The sequence below is a fragment of the Camelus ferus genome, chromosome 5, assembly GCF_009834535.1.
Source record: "Camelus ferus isolate YT-003-E chromosome 5, BCGSAC_Cfer_1.0, whole genome shotgun sequence".
Classification (NCBI taxonomy): Eukaryota; Metazoa; Chordata; class Mammalia; order Artiodactyla; family Camelidae; genus Camelus; species Camelus ferus.
In genome coordinates, this window is record NC_045700.1 from 14,658,023 (window position 1) to 14,678,089 (window position 20,067).

Sequence of the window (20,067 nt, forward strand, 5' to 3'; positions counted from 1 at the left end):
CACTTTTTCACATCTAAATCTTATTTTTACATTTTTTGTTTCTGAAAACTCTTTTCCTGTCCTTTCCCCAATGGATTACTAGTCTTCTACTTATTAATTTTTAGGAGCTTTTTTTTTTTATGAGGTCAGTCAAAAGATTTAGTTAACAATAGAATAAGTGAATTGTGCTTTTTCGGAGATAAATGATGCATGGCTTTCAAAGCATTCCCCTCCCTACCTACTCACTTAATTCACTAATCACATAACTTGTTGACATGCGTCTAAAACTACTGCTTTAGACTCTCAGACATAGAAAACAAACTATGGTTACTAAAGGGGAAAGGGTGGGGGGGATAAATTAGGGCTTGGGGATTAACAGACACACATTGCTATGTATAAAACAGATAAACAACAAGGACCTACTGTATAGCACAGGGAAATATATTCAATTTCTTGTAACAGCATATAGTGAAAAAGAATCTGAAAAGAAAAAAAATATATGTATATGTATAACTGAATCACTTTGCTGTACACCTGAAAGTAACATTGTAAGTCAACTACATATCAATAAAAATTTTTTAAATAAAAAATAAAATAAAGTAATGCTACTGTTTTAAAACACCTTTGGGTGGTGTACTGTGTAGAAGTGTTTTCCTCAAGAGTGCCCATCTCTTTCATTTTATAGTTCGTTTCAATATAGAGAAAAGCCAAAAGTTAAATGGTGACAGATCAGGTGAAGGTGGTGGTTGGCACATTTTTATTGGTTGAAAATTACCAAATGGCAGGGAGTGCTCTTGAATTCCCAGTGCTTCAAATGGAGCGTTTTCAGAGACTGTCCAGGTCGTGCTGGACGGTGATGGCTGATAAGATTCAACAGGTTCTCAAGTGAGGATCATCATGAAAGCTCAACTTTCACTATCCCACCATGAACAGGTAACTAGATTCCTTTGTAATTAGATGACATTTGTTTTGTAGCAGCTTGAGATATAATTCATGTATTACCCCAGTCACCCATTTAAAGTGAACAATTCACAATTTTTGGTGCATTCTCAGAATTGTGCAACCATCAATCACCACAGTCAGTTTTAGAACTTTTCATCCACCGCTTTGCTGTTAACCTTCTCCTCCTCCGACCTCCCCAGCCTAAGCAATCACTAATTTCCTTTCTGTCTCTATGTGTTTGCCTCTTCAGGATGTTTCATATAAATGGAATTACATAACATGTGGTAGTTTGTGACTGGCTTCTTTCAGTCAACACAGTGTCTTCAAGGTTCATCTAAGTTATAGCATGCATCTGTACTTCATTCCTTTCTATGGCCAAATAATATTCCATTGTATATAATAGGCCACGATTTGTTTATCCATTAAGCAGTTGATGGGCATTTGGGTTGTTTCCACCTTTTGGTCATTATGAATAACACTGCTATGAATATTTGCATGTAAGTTTTTGTGTGGACATGTTTTCAGTTCTCTCGGGTGTATACACGGAAGTAGAATTGTTGGGTCAGATGGTAACTCTGTTCCATGTTTTGAGAACCTGCCTGACTGTTTTCTAGAGTGGCTGCACCATTTTACATTTTGACCAGCAAGGTAAGAGTGTTCCAGTTTCTCCACATCCTCAATACCACTTGTTTTTCTTTTTCTTTTTCTTTTCTTTTCATTATAGCCATATAGTAGGTTGAATTGCTATCTCATTGTGGCTTTTTTTTTTCTTTTTTAAGGGTCTATGCTTTAATTTTTTATTGTGGCAAAATATGCATAACATAAAATTTACTATTGTAACCATTTTAAGTGTCCAGTTCAGGGCTATAAAGTATATTCAATTATTGTGCATCATTGTGGCTTTGATTTGCATTTCCCCAATGACTAATGATGTTGAACATCTTTCCCTGGCTTCTTGGCCATTTGTGTATCTTCCCTGGAGAGATGTCTACACAAGTTCTTTACTCATTTTTAAATCGTGCTGTTTTATTGTTGAATTGTAAACTATACTTTATATATTCTGGATCATGGCTCTTTAGCAGACATGTAGTTGGCAAATATTGTCTCCCATTTGGTGGGTTGTCTTTTCACTTTTTTAGTAGTTTTCTCCAATGCAGAGAAGTTTCAAATTTTGATGAAGTTCAGTTTATCTATTTTTTCTTTTGTGGATTATGTTTCTGATACATATCTAGGAATGCATGGCCAAATCTGAGATCATGAAGATTCACTCCATGAGTTCTTCTAAGAGTTTTATAGTTTGGCTCTTACATTTAGGTCTTTGTTCCATCTTAATTTTTTATCTAGTGTGAGGTAAGGGTAAGTCCTTTCTTAAAATTCCATGTCATATGTTTAAGATCATGAAAATCAATTTGGCAATACCTATAACAAATGCACATCCCTCTCAATTTCCACTTCTAGGAATTTACCCTACAGAAACATCCTAAGGATGTATGTATAAAGTTATTCACTGCACCTTTTTAAAAAATGCAAAGCATTATGGATAACCTAAATGGCTACCAAATGGAATATTATGAGGCCATGGAAAAGAATACAAGGCTTTGTGTGCTGATTTGCAATGCTCCCCCCAAATACAATTCAATGAAAAACCGAATTTTTTGTGTATAAAAACTGTAATATGTATCTACATAGAATTGTAGATATGCTATATGCTATGTATGCTTATATACATAGAAAAACTGCAAGTTTTCATAAAAATCAAGTATAGTAGATTCCTGTAGCACAAGTGGACACTGGGTGCGTAGACAAGTGAAGAGACATATTCCTGTCTACATTTGATCACAGTTGTTAAAAAATGGAAATGTAGTGCCAAATGATTGGATAAATAACATGTTAAATTTTGTAAAAAGTACCTTCTGAAGAAAAAGAGGATGTGGCAAGAAAGTCACATTGTCATGAGGACTGCACAAAGTTTCCTCCAGTTGAAACACAAGTATTTTCTTGCCAGTTTTTTTCGTGACTGCCAACATCCTAAATACAGTCAGACCATTGCTGATTGAGGTTGGAGTTGTGGTCTTCGGCCATGAAACAGAGCAGCAAACTGGTCCCTCGGATGCGGAACTAACAGCCCTGACCTCATTCACACAGTAATGAGCCAGCATCACCCAGAAGGTTTACCCTTCAAGGATTCTACAGGAAAAAGTTGTTCTAGAACTTCTCCCATGGAAAGAACACGAACACTTGTGAAGACACCGTTTCACCATTTTACCAGCAAGGACCCTAACACTGGATTCCTTACATTCCTAGCCCAGGGCAGTGGCGGGTAGGTGCCCTTGAAAGCCGAGACCCTCCCTACCACGTGCACATCTGTCCTTTAGCCTGGAGCAACCAGACAGAGATGAAAACCTCACCATGGATATTCTACCCCAGTTGACTCTCACGGCAGTTTTGGAGAGCTTGCTCTTGTCTTTCAACATTTCTAAAGCTGTCTCTTGGTGATTTTTTCTCAACCCTTTGAAAAACAGTTGTGGTTGTATTCTGTTTTCGCTGAAATGGTGCCTTCCTCTTCAATGTGATATTCTCCATTGAAACATGTATTTCCCCTTTTCGACGCCTATGGTTAGCTCTGCGGCAGGAGCAAAACTGGTCTCAGACATGCAAACTGGAGGCAGGAAACCCCAAAATACACAATGGTGCCTGTGTGCCTTTTAACCCTTTCAGTGTGTAGTAGACCAGATGACCTGTGCTCTCCTGTGATTCTGAACGATACTGCAAATGGGACTGGCATTCCGGGAACAAAAGTCTTACATGGAAAAGATGGAGGCACACTGTGAAATAGGGGTGAGTCAAATTCCCTCTGTTTTTATCCTCCTTTGAATATGAACCAAACATATCAGCTCCATAAGTGGGAAACCATGAAGAATTACAGTCCTCGGAGAAGTGGTTGGGGAAAGGGGACAGGGCAGATCAGTATAATAAAACCCAACTTGAGAGAGCAAAAGAACTTCAGCAAAAAGAAAGAAACCGATCTTAGAAATACAATAAAAATATTTTATAAATATAATAAAATAACATCCTCTGGATAACTCTGGATAAAGTTACATTTTCAAAAGACAAACTCCAGAGTAAAACCGAGTCCCCAAAAATGCTCTCAACAAATTAATGGCTTCTTTAAAGACCTGGGATGAGTGAGCCCAGTTGTAACCAGCACCTGGAGGAAAGCTGTTTAGCTAAGCCTGAAGATGCCGACCTTCTCATGATGGAAGTACTGGATACTCCCCATCCTTCATGGGGCTGTGAGGGTGAAGGGACTAGTGGGAGACTATGAACTCCTGGCTTGCTGCTGCTAGGAATCCCTTTTCCTCTAACGGAGCAGAGCTATGAAGGGGAAAAGAGCCGCTGTGAGCCGGCTGGCAGTTGGAAGCTCCATTTTGCAAATTGGGAGTGAGCTTTGGGTGGAAGTGAGGCGTATAACCTTACTGTGCCACTCCTGTCTTGTGGTTGAGGCAAGACACCACATGCATCATTTCTACTTCAACGGGAACTTGAGTCAGACTTTCTACTTTACTGTTTAAAAAAAGGGCCCTTGGTGGGGGGGGCTTAGCTCAAGGGTTAGAGCACATGCATGCACCAGGTCCTGGATTCAATCCCCACAGTACCTCCTCTAAAAAATAAAAATAAATAAATAAACCTAATCCCTCCGCCTCCGAAAAATAAATAACAAATAAATAATTTAATAAGGATACTTTCTTATTAAAAAAAGGAGAGGCCCATCATTTAACTTTCACATTGGGGTCAATTTTACCAACTGCATTTCTTTCCCTGGGTTCGAAAACTTGGAGGCAATTGAGGACACTTTTTCACCCGCTAGTTCCATGTGTCAGTAAGATGTGGCTGTTTTCCTCTTGGTGGAGTTAAGCTTTTCTTTTCATTTTTGCAGAAGACTAAAAGGGAGACTAAAGGACTCTGGTTTAACCTTCTACTCATTGCAGGCTTCCTCTTATCTTTAATAAGAAACCACCAGCCTCTTTTTAAAAATCTCCAGGGATGGGAGCTCACCTCTGTCAAAGAAAGGCACTGCTTTGGCAGCTCTCTGGTTTTGTGCGTCTCCTTGCATTTCACTGATGTTTGCTTCCTCAATAGCTTGGTGCTGCCCCGCTGAGCAAGGCCGATTCCTTTTTCTCCTTCAGATGGGAAGGAAAGCTCTCATCTTAGGGACACCCTGTGGGCTGTGTGCAGGAAGGACATGTTGTGCCTTTCCCCGGGACTGTGGCCCCAGCTGCCATGCTGGCCGTCAAGCTGTCACTCTCACCTGCAGTTAGCCTTGTACCCTCGCTGCTAGATTCATCCGAAAGCAGCTTTACCTTTGTCAAGCACTTGTTGAAAAATCACCCCAGGTTCCTTGTGTTAATTTCAAGCCAAGGCTTTTTTTTCCAACCAGCCCTAATTGGCCTCTGAAACCTCATGTCTCTATTTCCCAGCAGAGCCACTCTGCTCTGGTTAGACCAATCTGAGCAGTGGTTCCCCAGCTCACTATGACCATCTATGCTTCTGACCTGAGGCTTCCTGGTGGTTCGTTATCCAGCATGCTTCAAGTTGGCTTTTCCAAAATCACAGTTCTGTGTGCCTTTAAGTTTCCATAAAGCCTATCCTGGACAGTACTGGCTTACAGTGATGGGACATGTATTTTGAATTCTTTCTTATAAGTGAACATCTAAGGTCAGGTCTCCTGGGAAACAGGCTTTGAAATGGAGCTTTGCATACAGGAAGTTTATGGGGAGTAGTCTCAGACACCACGCCTGGGAGGAGATAAGGGAAGCAAGATTGGATAGAGCGAAATTTGAGCCAGGATGCAGTTCAGCAGAGGCTTCAGCCAAATCATGGGTCACCTGGAACTGGAGCGGGCCTTCAGAGTTGTCGTCCACTGACTCAGGGGCCAGCCTTCTTGGTCCTATGTGGACCAGTCACTGTATGTGCGCTGCCCCAGGAAACAGCATCGCCTGAGCAGGCAGCTTCATTCTGTTGAGAACAATTTCTGGGGAGGGACTCTCCTGAGTCTTCAAGAACCAGCACTTCCAGGATCCAGGAAAATGAGTGGCTGGGACCTGAGGCAAAATTGAGGTGGCAATCCATAGCATCTTGACAATGTACAATTAACATCAACCTCGTTTGCACTTCCCTGGATGCATGTGCGTGTAGGTGATTGCAATGTACCCCTCACCTTCCCTAAGAACCACTGTTCTAGCCCTTTGGGGACAACTCAAGGAGCCAAGGATTGGGATGTTCTTCGTTACTTAACACGGCAGTGCCTACTGAGAGGAACAAGCAGATACAGGTTAAAATAGTTAAAGAGGGTTAAAAATGGAAATGCTATCAATATTGTATGCAGTCTGGATGTAGTTTTTGCCTTAAAATTAGGAAATTCCTACAATTTGATTGTGAGAAAAAAAGTCTGAATATAACTGATTCAAAACAGTTGATTCCAGGCTTTGGAGAGCTGATCCGTTTAATTTTATTGGTAGTAGTATGTTTATTGACCTGCTACATACAGAAAATCACACAGATCCTAAAGGCACAGCTTGATAAACTTTGGTGAATACACCCCTATATCCAGTACCCAAATCAAGAAAGAGAAGTTTACTACACCCCAGAAGTCCCCATGTGCTCCCCTGCAGTCCCTGTCCCGAGAGGAGTAACCTCTATCTTGACCTCACCATGGTTAGTAAGCTAGCTCTTGATGTTTCTACAAATGGATTGCTCAGTGTATAACCTGTGGCTGGCTTCTTCTCAGTGTTACATTTGTGAGAGTCATCTGTGTAGTTGGGCTCCATTCATTCTCATTACTCTATAGTACTCCATTACAGATATACCACAATTTATTCATCCATCCTGTGATACCTGGACATTTGGTTGTTTCCAGTTTGGGGCCATTATGAATCGTGAAGGTATGCACATTCCTGTACCTGTGTTTCGATGAAGATGTAGATGCATTTCAGTGAAGATGTGTATGCACCTAGGAAGAGACCTTCCGAATCTATGTGTCCATATGATTAGTTTTAATAGATACTGCCAAACAGTTTTCCAAAGTGTTTGTACCAATTTGCAACTGAACAGTGGTGTATGAGAGTTCTAATTGCTTCACATTCTTGCCACCGTGTGCTTTTATCTGTCTCTTTCATTTTAGCTATTCAGGTGCGTAATCATGGTTTTAATTTGAATTTTCCTGATGACCAATGAAGCTTCTTTTAACGTTTACTGGGCTTTGCCCCCAGAAGCCTGCTAAAGTCTTCTGCGTAATTTTCTACTGGGTTGTCTGGGCAAAGGATTCTTTGTGGCATGACATCTGTAACATATATTTATTAACATGATAGAGGAAGAGGAAAACAGATTAGAATGTTATAATGTAGCTAGTTTGCCATAAAACTCTACTAAAACTATATAATAAAAATATAAATAAAATAGATAAAATAAAACTATACTATAAAAATATTTTTATTTATAATTATATAAAGTTGAATGATAATACACTAAATTATGAACAATTGCTCTCTCCAGGTGGGAAGATTATGGATAATTTTGGCTTTCTACTTTATAGTTATCCTTATTTGCTATTGCCTATATTTGTTTTAGTAACAAGCATGGATTACTTTTATAATCTGGAGAAACAACAAAGCTGTTTTCACTGGGAAACAAACAATCAAAACCCAAAATGAAACAAACACTTGTGAGCATGCGCTGGTTTGACTTTGCCGTCAGCCTCTTTCCATCTGGGACATTGAGAGGAAAAGTGTCTTCTCTGGGCATGCCTTGAAAGTTTGGGTTAGAAGAAGAAAGGGTAAAAATGAAGAACAGTTTTTCTTGCCTAACAGCCGTGTGGTCCCTCGCACCCGCTGAGCCCAGGAGTTGATCCTACCAGAAAGACTGGGCTAATTACTTCAATTGCCTTTCTTTGTGGGAGCGAACCTTCCCAGCGCCAGCCACTAAACTTATTTGGTCTGATTGCTGGAGTCCTGCTGTTAGCTGGGATGAGAAAAGCACATTATTGCACAGTTTAAGGGTAATGTCTTTGTTTACGTTTTGCAAGGCAAACAGGGTTACTTCCAGTCTTGTAACCGGGAGTTCTACAAACATCAGGACGGGGGAACACGTGACCCCTCCCCTCCACCTCCTCCGTTTTGTTCTGTCTGGTCCTACTAACCCATAAACCAAAAACATCACATCAACCCAATCTACCCACTAACATACAGCTTTTAAAAATTTTAAAGCAATTTCAAATGTATGGAAAAGTTGCCAGTATAGTACAAAGCACATTCCCCCTACTCCTGAACCATCTGAAAGTTGCCCACACGATTTGCCATCACTTCAAATATTTTCGTCACTATGAAGAAGGCATTCTCCTACATAACCACCATCTTTTAAGTTAGGAAATTAACACCGACATGTTACCACCAGCCAAATTCAGGTGTCTTCAATTATCCCAATCATTGGATAATTGAAGACACCTGAATTTAGCCGGCAGTAATGTGTTAGAAGTACCCGTTGCATTAACCAATGGGTTTTAATGACTAGATTGAGACCCGGCACCTCTTTAAGAGCTGAGCCGTGGTTGGCCAGGCCTCCCTCCTCCCCCTGCCCCGCCCCACGCCGAGGGAGGCCACCGGCAGAGAGGTGGGTGCTTGCTCTGGCGAGCGCGGATCCAGGGCGGCGTTGCTGTCCCAGCAAATGAGGTCGGGCTTTGCTCGGGGAAGCAGAGGGGAGACAGGGGTGAGGGCTAGACAATCCTCTTGGGTTAGGGACAGTACCCAGAGAATGTCACCTAAGCCCCACCTAAAGTTCTCCATCCCCACCTTTTTCTTTTCTCCCACATAGTAGTCCCCCGGTTATCTGCGGAGGGATAGGTTCCAAGACCCCAAATGGATGCCTGAAACCCGGGATAGGGCAGAACCCTACATATATTCTGTTTTTTCGTATGCTAACGGGCAGGCAGTGTATATACAGCGTGGATACGCTGGACAAAGGACTGCAGGAGATTTCATCACGCTACTCAGAATAACTCACAATTTAAAACTTCTGGATTATTTCTGGAACTTTCTACATAATGTTGCCTACAGGTAACGGAAACTGCGGCCAGTGGAAGCGCAGATAAGGAGGGACCGCGGTGCTTCTACCATGGTCTCCCCTCCCCCACCCTTCCTCTTTGTTCACGCCACTCTATTTTCACACGCTTTTCTGTAATTCTACTAAATTCTTTTTCAAAATTTCCTGAAAAAGACAAAAACAAAAACAAACCAAGGAAACTGCTAAAGGTTGTTATGTAGTGGGAGGTGGGAAGGTGAGGAACAAGATTTGCTCTATATGGCTTTTTAATGTAATCTTTATTTTAAAAATCGTATTAATGTATCACCTCCCAAGAAAGGCAAGACATAAGAACAAGCAAACCAAACTAGAAGAATGTTTCTTGGTGCAGCCTACCTGTTAGTAAATCTATTTTAAGGGATGAGGAAAAAGGGCGAAATCATCATGTTTTGTACCTTTATCATCTAGGAATACTACAGCCTGGACCGTTTGTTGCCTCCTGTCTGCCTGTGTTTCTTTGTGACTTTACCACCACTGCCGACGTCTGTTCTGGAAGGTGAGTCTCATGAAGGCATGGGAGATTTTTTTCTCTTTTAAACGGCATAGCGAACTCTGTTCTAACTCTGCGTCCTCAGGCTCCTTGGGGATGGGTGTTCTCCAAGGGTCTGTCCTGTGCTGCTTGCCCTTCATTCTCTCCTGATTGCCTTTATTCCCATGATTTCCACCCTGTGCATAATTTCCAAAACTACATCCTCCAAACTCACATCTGTCTGAGCTCCAAGACTGCATTTCCAATTGCCCATCAAACTCAGCCCAACTTCCTAGTGATATTTTACACCCTTGGAGCAGTTCAGCCTACCAAACTGTTCACATTATTTTTGCAAATATAGAGAGCTGTGCAACCATCCAGTTTAAGACATTTCCATCAACTCAGAAAGTTCCCTTGTATCTATTTGCAGTTATTTCTCTCTCTTACTGTCAGACTCAGGCAACTGATAATCTGCTTGTTAGTTCTATAAATTTGCCTTTTCTAGAAATTTCTTATAAATGGAACCATGCAATATACAGTCTTTTGTGTATAGTTTCTTTCATTTAGCATAATGACTTTGAGGTTTATCCACGTTGTGGTATCAGTAGATTGTTCCTTTTCAGTGCTAAAGAGCATTCCATTGTACAGATACATAGCATTTATCTATTCACAGTTGATGGACATGTGGGTTATTCCCATTTTTTGCTTATAATGCTACTTTGAATATTCACTTGCAAGTCTTTGTGTAGACACACACCTTCATTTCTTTTCAGTAGATACTTAGGAGTAAAATTGCCGTATTATTTGTTAAGCCAATGTTCAACTTTTAAAGAAACTTCCCAACTGTTCTCCTAAGTATTGTACCATTTTAGAATCTCATCAGTGCTTGGTGCTGTCAGTCTCTTACTTATAGGCATTGTAGTGGGTGAGTAGTGAGTGGTATCTTACTGTGACTTTAATTTGCATTTCCCTAGTAAGTAATGATGTTGAGCCATTTATACATTTTCTTGGGTGATAGGTCTACTAAAATCTTTTGCGTATTTTTTAATTGCCTTCTAATTATTGAGCTGTAATAATTCTTTGCTTGATCTGGATACAAATCCTTTATCAAATACATAATGTGCAAGTATTCTCTCCAAGTGTATGGTTTACCTTTTTGTTTTCTTGATGGTATCTTTTGAGGAACAAATGTTTTGAATTTGGTTGAAGTGCAGTTTATCAGCATTTTCATGCTTTTGGTGTCAAATCTAGGAGTTTTCTGCCTAATCCAAGGGCGGAAAGATTTTCTCCTATGCTTTCTTTTAGATAATATATAATTTTAGCTCATACCCTGACGCCTATGATCCATTAAAGTTAATTTCTGTTTACGGAGTGAGATAAGAACTAAATTTGTTTACTTGCATATTCAATTGTAAGGGCTATTTCTTGAAAAATATAGTTTTTAACAGCAGATTGTCTTGGCATCTTTGTTGAAAATAAATTGTCCATTAATGTAGAGGTATATTTCTGTACTCTTTATTCTCTTCCATTGATCAATATGTCTATATATCAATACTGCACTTTATTACTATACTTGTTAGTCATGTTGGAAATGAAGTAATATGACTCCTTTAATTTTGCTTTTCGTATTCAAACTTACATTGGCTAGTCTAGGTCTTTGGCATTTTCATATGTAGTTGAGGATCAGCTTGCTAGTTTTTATAAAAATGATCCTGCTGGATTTTGATAGGGATTGCGTTTGAATCTACAGATCAGCTTGGGCAGAACAGCCACGTTGACAATGCTGAGTTTTCCAACCTGTGGACGTGATATGTTTCTCCACTTTTTTAAACCTTTTAAAAGCACTGTTTTGAAGTTCTCAGTGATTTTTTGTTTTATTCTTTTTATGACTTGCAACTGGAATTTTTTCTTTATTTCGTTTTTAGATTGTTTGTTGCTTGCATTCTACAGCCTTGATAACCTTACTTATTATTTCTAGTAGGCTTTTTCTACATTCTATCAGATTTTCTACATACATATTTTGTGAATAATGATAGTTTTATGTTTTTCTTTCTATTCTGGGTGCCTTTTATTTCTTACTGTAGCCTATTCCTGGCTAGAGGCTTTGGTAACGTTTTTGCTGCCGAAGCCTTTACCCAGGTTGCCAAAGGTTTGAATAGAAATGGTAAAGCATGGGCATCCTTGACTTGTTCCTGATCTTACGGAAAGCTTTCAGTCTTTCACCATTAAGTATAGCACAGCTGTAGAATTTTTCAGAAGCTCTTTACCAGGTGGAGGAAGTTCTAGTTTTTGTCTACTTTGTGAAAGAAGAGTTTTTTTGTTTGCTTTTTAAAAATGGTGAATACCAGGTATTGGATTTTGTCAGATGTTTTTTCTGTATCTGCTGATATGATCATGTGTTTTTTTTATCCTTCATTCTATTAATATGGTACATAATATTAATGTACTTTCAAATGTTAAATCAATCGTAATTTCCTGAAGTAAGTCCCACTCGGTATGTAATTTAAAAAACATCTATAGAGTTTGCTAGTGTTATTTTTTAAATTTTTTGTATTAATTTTCATGAGGGATATTGGTCTTTAGTTTTCTCTACTTCTGATATCTTTGGTATCTGGGGGATAATCCTGGCCTCATATAATGAGTTGTGTTGTGAAGTATTTGTTTCTCATCCATTGTTATAGATTAAATTGTGTCCCTCCTCCAAATTCACATGTTAAAGTACTAACCACTAGTACCTCAAATGTGACCTCATTTAGAGATAGGATCTTTACAGAGGTCATCAACTTAAAATCATTCTTGTGGGTTCTAGTCTAATAAGACTGGTATCCTTATAAGAGGGGGAAATTTGGACACAGACAGACAGAGGGAGAAGACGGCCATCTACAAGCCAAGGAGAGAGGCCTGGAACAGACTCTTCCCTCACAGCCCTCAGAAGGAACCAGCCCTGTTGACACCTTGATCTCAGACTTCTAGGCTCCAGAACTGTGAGATAATACATTTCTGTGTAGGCCATTCAGTTTGGGGTACTTTGTTATGGCAGCTGTCAATTGAAAAAAAAAATTGCACAACCCAAAAGTTGAGAATTGTATTTTATTTGGCAGGCTTTCTGAGGACTTGAGCACAGAAGACAGCTGCTCAGATGGCTTAGGGACTGCTCCACAAAAGGTAAGGAAGGAACCAGGATTCTGGTGGGGTGGGTTGGGGGGTGGTGGGAGGTGTTGCAACAAACAGGTAGTTGGAACATCAAAAGATGACTGTTAATTCAAGAAAACCAGGTATCTCAAGTTAATGAATTTAGCACTTTTCTTTGGGAAGATGCAAGAGTCTGAGCTTACTGAAATCACTCCTTTGATCTGCACCTAACTCTCTGGGGCCAGTGTGCTGCTTTTCTCCACCCTGAATCCCCTGAGGGTGTACAGAGGGGTGGCTGCAGTGGCTGCTGGCTTGATGGCTGTAACATCCTTTGTTCACTGATACAGTAGGCGACATTCTTCATCCACACAGCCCTAACAAAGTAATACACATATTTTCTAAAGAGTTTGTGTAGAATTGGTAATATTTCTTCCTTCAATAGCTGATAAAATTTACTAGTAAAGTCGTCTGGGCCTGGGCTTTATTTTTTGGGGAAAATTTTTAATTACTAGTTCAATTTTTTGTTTGTTATTGATCTTTTCAGATTTTTAATTTCTTCGTGGGTCAGTTTTGGTCATTTTTGTCTCTCTAGGAATTGATACATTTTAGCTAAATTGTGTAATTTGCTGGAATTAAGTTGTTCGTAATATTCCCTTATAATCCTTTCAATTTCTGTGGGATCAGTGGTTACATTCCCTTTTCATTCCTGATTTTAATAATTTATATCTTTTTTCTTTCTCAGTCTAGTGAAAGTTTTTTCAGTTTTATTCATCTTGTCAAAACAATTGTCTTGATTTTGTTGATTTTTATTTTATTGATTTCCACTCTGATCTTTGTTACTTGGAGGAGGTACTGGGAATTGAACCCAGGACCTCATGTGTGCTAAGCATGCGCCCCACCACTTGAGCTATACCCTCTGCCTCTCTACTCTGATCTTTGTTTCCTTCCATGTAGTTACTGTAGGTTTGATATGCTCTTCTTTTTCATTGATTATAGATATTCTAATTTAAGCATTCAGTGCCATAAATGTTCTTCTAAGCATTGGATTAGCTGCACTCATACATTTTAGTATGTTTGGTTTTGTTTGTAATATTTTCTAGGTAACTTGTGATTTCTTCTTTGACTCATGGTTATTTAGAAGTATGCTTTTCAAAATTTTGAATTTCCCAAATTTCTTTCTGTTGTTGATTTCCAATTTAGTTTTATCATTGTTGGAGAATATATTTTGTATGATTTGAATCCTTTTATGTTTATTGAGATTTGTTTCATAATTTAACATATGATCTGCCCTGGAAAATGTTCCATGTGAATTAAAACCATTGTGTAATCTTCTATATGTGTTACTTGGGTACAGTTGGTTGATAGTTGTTTACAACTTCTATATCATTATTTTATTTCTAGTTTCATTGCTGAGAAAAGGGACTTGAAATCTCCAACTATAATTACTAAATTTTTATTTCAATCCTGTCAATATTTGCTTAATGTATTCAGCACTCTGTTATTAGGTACCTGTATATTTATTTATTTATTTTTATTGAATTATAATTGATTTACAGTGTTGTATTAGTTTCTGGTGTACAGCATAGTGATTCACTTATACATATTATTTTTCATTGTAGATTATTACAAGCATTGAATGTATTTCCCTATGCTATACAGTAGGACCTTGTTGTTTATCTGTTTTATACATAGTAGATTGTACCTGCTAATCCCAAACTCCTAATTTATCCCTCCCCTTCCCGCTTTGGTAACCATAAGTTTATTTTCTATGTCTTTGAGTCTGTTTCTGTTTTATAAATAAGTTCATTTGTGTATTTTTTTAGATTCCACATATAAGTGATACCATATATTTGTCTTTCTCTGTCTTACTTACTTAGTATGATCATCTCTAAGTCTATCCATGTTGCTGCAAATGGCATTATTTTATTCTTTTTTATGGCTGAGTAGTGTTCCATTGTGTATGTATGTGTATGTATATGTGTGTGTGTGTGTGTGTGTACAGCATAGTGATTCACTTATACATATTATTTTTCACACACACATATATACATACATATACATATACATATACATATATATATATATATATATATACACACACACACCACAACTTCTTTGTCCAATCATCTGTTGGTGGGCATTTAGGTTGCTTCTATATCTTGGCTATTGTAAATAGTGCTGCTGTGAACATTGGGGTACACGTATCTTTTTAAAGTAGGGTTTTCATCTTTTCCAGATACATGCCCAGGAGTGGGATTGATGGATCATATGCTAACTCTATTTTTCATTTATGGAATCTCCAAACTGTTTTCCTTAGTGATGCTTATATATTTATAATTCTTATAGGTTCCTGGTGTTATGATCCTTTTATCATTACATGATGTCCCTCCTTATCTCTAGTAATTTTTTTTGTCTTAAATTCTATTTTTCTCTGATATTAATGTAGGTATTTATAATAACTATTTGCATGGTATAATATATTTCTCCCATTCCTTTTCTTTCAATCTGTTTGTGTCTTTGAATCTAAAGTTTTTTCTTGAAGACAGAGTATTTTTGGAGCTTGATTTTTAAACTAGGCAGACAGTGATTGCCTTTTGGTTAAAGTGTTTAATCTATTCACATTTAATATAATAACTGATATGGTCAGATTTATATCTACCATTTTGCTGTTTGCTTTCTGTTTACCTCATGTCTTTTTTGTTCTTCTGTTCCTCTTTTGCTGACTTCTTTTGTGTTAAACAAATTTTTTTGGATGCCATTTTAAGTCCTGTGTTGTTTTATTAATTAATTAAAAAATGAATTTCTTAGTGATGCTCTAGTTTACAATATATATGTAAACTTATTACAACCTGCTTCAGTTTAATAATGACCATTCTGGTAAAACACAGCAACTTGGTTCCAATACAGCTCTATTTCTTCCTCCTTCTTTTGTGCTATTATTGCCATATATAGTGTATCTATATATGACACAAATCCTACAGTATAGAATTATAATTATTGCTTTGTGCAGTCACATTTTTAAAAAAATTCAAGGAGAAAAGAGAACAATACCTCTAGTACAGTCTTTTAAATTTATTTATTTTTATTGAAGTATAGTCAGTTATAATGTGTCAATTTCTGGTGTACAGCATAATGCTTCAGTCATGCATATATATACATATATTCATTTTCATATTATTTTCCATTAAAGGTTATCACAAGATACTGAATATAGTTCCCAGTGCTATATAGACAAAATTTGTTTTTTTAATGTATTTTTGTATATAGTGGTAATCACTGGCAAATCTCAAACTCCCATATTTATCCCTTCCTACCTCCTTTCCCTGGTAACCATAAGATTGTTTAATATGTCTGCAAGTCTGTTCCTGTTTTGTTGATGAGTTCATTAGTGTCCTCTATTTTTTCTTTTTTCTTTAGATTCCATATGTAAGTGATACCACATGATATTTTTCTTCCTCTTTCTGGCTTACTTCACTTAGAATGTTGCTACAAATGGCATTATTTTATTCTTTTTTATGGCTGAGTAGTATTCCATTGTATAAATATATCACAGCTGCTTTATCCAGTCATCTGTCAATGGACATTTAGGTTGTTTCCAATGGCTTCTACTTGAAGTATGTCAGTTGATTCCTGTTGTCATGATCTTGCCTTACATAGCTACCCCGAAGAGGCTAAAGGCTGCAAAAGAGTGGGTGACTTTTGAGGCACTTCCCAAATAAGTTTTTATTTTCTATTATTTTTTCAAGGGAGATTGGTCTTGGTTGCCGCTGTGGATGAAAATGAGATATTGGTGCCAGTGTGTATTAAGGTATATTATGGCTCCCTTGGCCTCATACACTGTTTCATTCCAAAAATAGCAGGACAAAAAAATGGTCAAAATTAAGTTGCAGTAGATGAGATTGCCTAACTTCTTAAGTCTTCCCAGGAGTAATACATATTATGATGACATTTGGCAAAATGTTATTACATGATGACATAGACAAGATTTCTCAAAATACTACCAGACTGTTACTTTAGGCATCATAGTATATGTTTTTGTCATAACTATTATGGAACACCAAAAAAAAAAAAAAAAAAAGACAGTCTGTACGTGAGTACTGATTATCATATCACCAGTGCTGATTTTAGATTAAGCCTGTCAAATCCTTACAGCTTACAAAAGGAAAATTAACTTTTGGCTATGATCCTTTGCTAGAGGGTGTGCTCAGTAGATCATCACAGAATGAGGTAAGACCCTCCCCTCCTTCTGTAACAATTCTTTGTTCACATTCTTTAGGATCTTCTTAAGCACCACAATTCAACATAAGGATGTGTCCTGAGTGGAAAATGGGGTCTGTCTCTTGGGCTGAGCGGTCCATTTCCGTAATAATTAGAGACAATGGACATAAAGCATATGTAGCATGTACTCAGTGAATGATGGTTATCCATATTACTGTCATGATAAGTAATTGGTAATTATTTTGTGATATGGCTGATGTGAATTTATTTCTAAGGACAAGAACCACCCCTGAAGACAATGATAGGGTCAGGTAATGGACTTTGACAAGCAAAGCCTCAGGCAGACCCCCGTGCAGGGCGGCCTCATGCAGCACCACTGCTCTACTGAGAGCCCCGCCCTACCTGGAGGCATCCCCGACTACTAGTGCACTGTCACTGGAGTCACGTGCCTAATGCTGGGGGGGGTGGTCTGTGGGATACAACAGCCCTTTCATGGGAAGACCTGGATCCAGCGCCATGACTTCCTACCTTTGTGAACTTAGCAAGTTGCTTCATCTCTTAGAGAACCAAGTCTCATCTGTAAAACAGGAATGATGATACCTTGCAGACTTTTTGTGAGAATTGGAGATAATATATCAGAAGTACTCAGTACACAATAAGTGGTACATACTGGTATTATTTAGACACTTTAGTGGCATCCATCTATGACCCCTTATCTTGGAGGTTTTTATGTGAGGATTAAAGGAAAAGTAAATATGAAAGTAATAGGTCTAAATAACAGACCCTCGACAATTGGTAGACTCATGTAAATTTCAAAGAATAGTTATTTTATGGGATCATTTAAGTGTAACTCAATGTGGAGTTAAAAGACTTATTTTAGCTTTGGCTCTATTGCTCGTTATTGTGTGCTCTTGAACAAAACACCCTGGGCCTCAGTTTCCTCACTCAAAAATTAGATATTTGGGTAAATGAGAATCCAAAATGTCCCTTTTACACCAAAAAGGATACTTACTAATACCTTTTAAGGGAGTAGCTTTGGGATACCAGGAAACATTCCAGAAGCCCAGCTAACACTAACAAGTTAGGATCATTAACTTTGCAAAATGAATGAATTCATTACAAATGAAAGTGGAAGCAAATGGTTTATGCAGTCAACTTAATTCATTGAGATATATTTGCTGTGCTTCTGAGCCCTGGAAGAAATTGCACTGGGCTCTTCTGAGTGCCTCCAAAAAAGGTTTTTGATGGAGTCTTACATGTTTTGCTTCCTACTCACATCAAAACATTCAGCATGCTTTAAATTTAGAAGCAGCCTTTCCTCCTGGTGTTAAGGAAGCAGTGAACACATCACCTCAACCATCTTTCTAACAATGAGAGAGCAGCCTGAACCCACCTGCTGTTTTTATTTTATTTTATTTTTAAGGAAAATACCTTTTGCCAGTCAAAAAGATCAAGTTTACCCTGAAAGAATCTTTCCTCTTAATTAAAAAGCTGTTAAATGATATGCTTTTCAAAGCATTTCTTTGAATTTAATATCAGGGGTGGTGGTGAATGAGAAAGCTTCTCTGCTTTGGGGATTTTGAAACAAATGTTGTTAATGGATTACTTTGATGCCTTAGCTAGCACATACATTCTTCATGATTCACTGTTTTGTTATGCCCAGTGCTTGGCACAGAGTGGCTGTTGAAATGTTGGTTGACCAAATAAATGAATAAAATAAATATTTTTTCATGGTCTCCAACGAGAATAATGTAAACTGTCTCGAGTGCATTAATGGTAAATTCTGTTTTTTATAGAAATTAATGAGGCAGGGCACCTGGACTTTGGGAAATTCAATTTGGGAGTAGTTATACTGGGGACAGCGTGGCTTGACATCTGCTGGAGGACAGGATGGAGTAGTGTGGAGGAGAGCTTATCAACCCATTGCTTGGGCTTTAGCATTCAGTCTCCAGCCCAAATAAAGCTTGTTTGCCTCCTCTTTCTGTGATTTGGTATTGGGGGTGTGGGCATGTGTTGGAGCTGGGGAGGAATGGCTGAGCCCTGCCTGATCTATTGGAAAGAAACAAGAGGTCGCAAAAGGAAAAAGTCTGAGACAAAATTCTTTGATATGTGGGACTGAGCAAGTGAATGGTATTTGCATTTGGAACGTGATGGTGTTCTCTGTACTGGTGACTTTCCGTACTAAAGGTGCCCCTTTCTTCCTAGAAGACAAAGAACTTTGCTTTATCCTTCACGGTGTGCGGTACTCATTGCAGCACAAGAGAACCAAGGTCCAGGTGGTACAAAGTAGAAGGAAGAATATTAAACTACTCGTGGCTCAGCTGGGAAGCTGTGTGGCTTTGGGCAAATTGTTTAACCTCTCTGTGTCTCTGTGACAACATCTGTAAGGTGAGGAGTTTGGACCAGGCGACTTTAAAAAAAAATGTATATATATATATATATATATATAGAGAGAGAGAGAGAGAGAGAGAGAGAGAGAGAGAGAGAGAGAGAGAGAGAGAGAGAGAGAGAGAGAAAGAGAGAAATAGAGAAATAGAGAAAGAGAGAAATAGTCAGTTTACAATCGGGTGATCTTCTTTATTCATCAACATGTATGTGCTAGGTGCCAGGCACTAGGCCAGCAGTGGGATCCCAAGTTGAGTCACCCATTCCTGGTTCTCATCCTTGCTGCTAAGGGCTGTAAGAAGGCTTAATAATAATAATAAAAAGTCAGCAGGTAAAGAGAGGAAATGACTAATTCTGTTTGCTAAGGTTTAGGAGCTGACATTTGAAGAGTAGAAACTCACAGGATGGTTATGAATTCCGTCGTCATTCATTCATTTCAGAAATGTTGGCTACGTGCCTGTCGTACACAAGGAATAGGGAAACAGCCTTGAAGAAAACAAATAAGATCTTTTACCTCATTCGGCTTCATCTAAGCTGGGGGCTGGGAAGGGGCGGTTGGGAAGAGGACTATTCATGTGTAACACTTAGTGAACATTTAGTATTGTCTCACCTGCACCCTCCCAGTACCCTCACAGCGTAGGCTGTTCCCATCGTACACTGTGACAGCGGAGGCCCACAGGAGTGGAACGATTTGCCGAGCTCTCACTAGTAGGTCATAAGGACTCAGTCACCTCTCTCTGTCTTTAGAGTTTCCGCATTCAACAGTCTTGCCATTTTGAGGGTGAGGAGGCTTCGGAGGCCACTGACTG

At 38.6% G+C, this 20,067-nt stretch overlaps 1 protein-coding gene across 2 annotated transcripts in view; it reads left to right on the top strand.

The window, feature by feature from the left end:
* Positions 1-2,601: 2,601 nt before the first annotated feature.
* The window catches only part of GPR39 (G protein-coupled receptor 39), a 282,867-nt gene continuing 265,401 nt past the window's right edge, over positions 2,602-20,067 (top strand). The window contains exons 1-3 of one of the 2 annotated variants that reach the window (XM_032479330.1): positions 2,602-3,759; positions 9,463-9,550; positions 12,625-12,688. The gene's annotated coding sequence lies outside the window, so the exon portion shown is untranslated. Of the gene's footprint in view, positions 3,760-9,316; positions 9,551-12,624; positions 12,689-20,067 lie in introns of those variants that run through there. The other variant, XM_006185610.3, reaches the window with a different exon arrangement.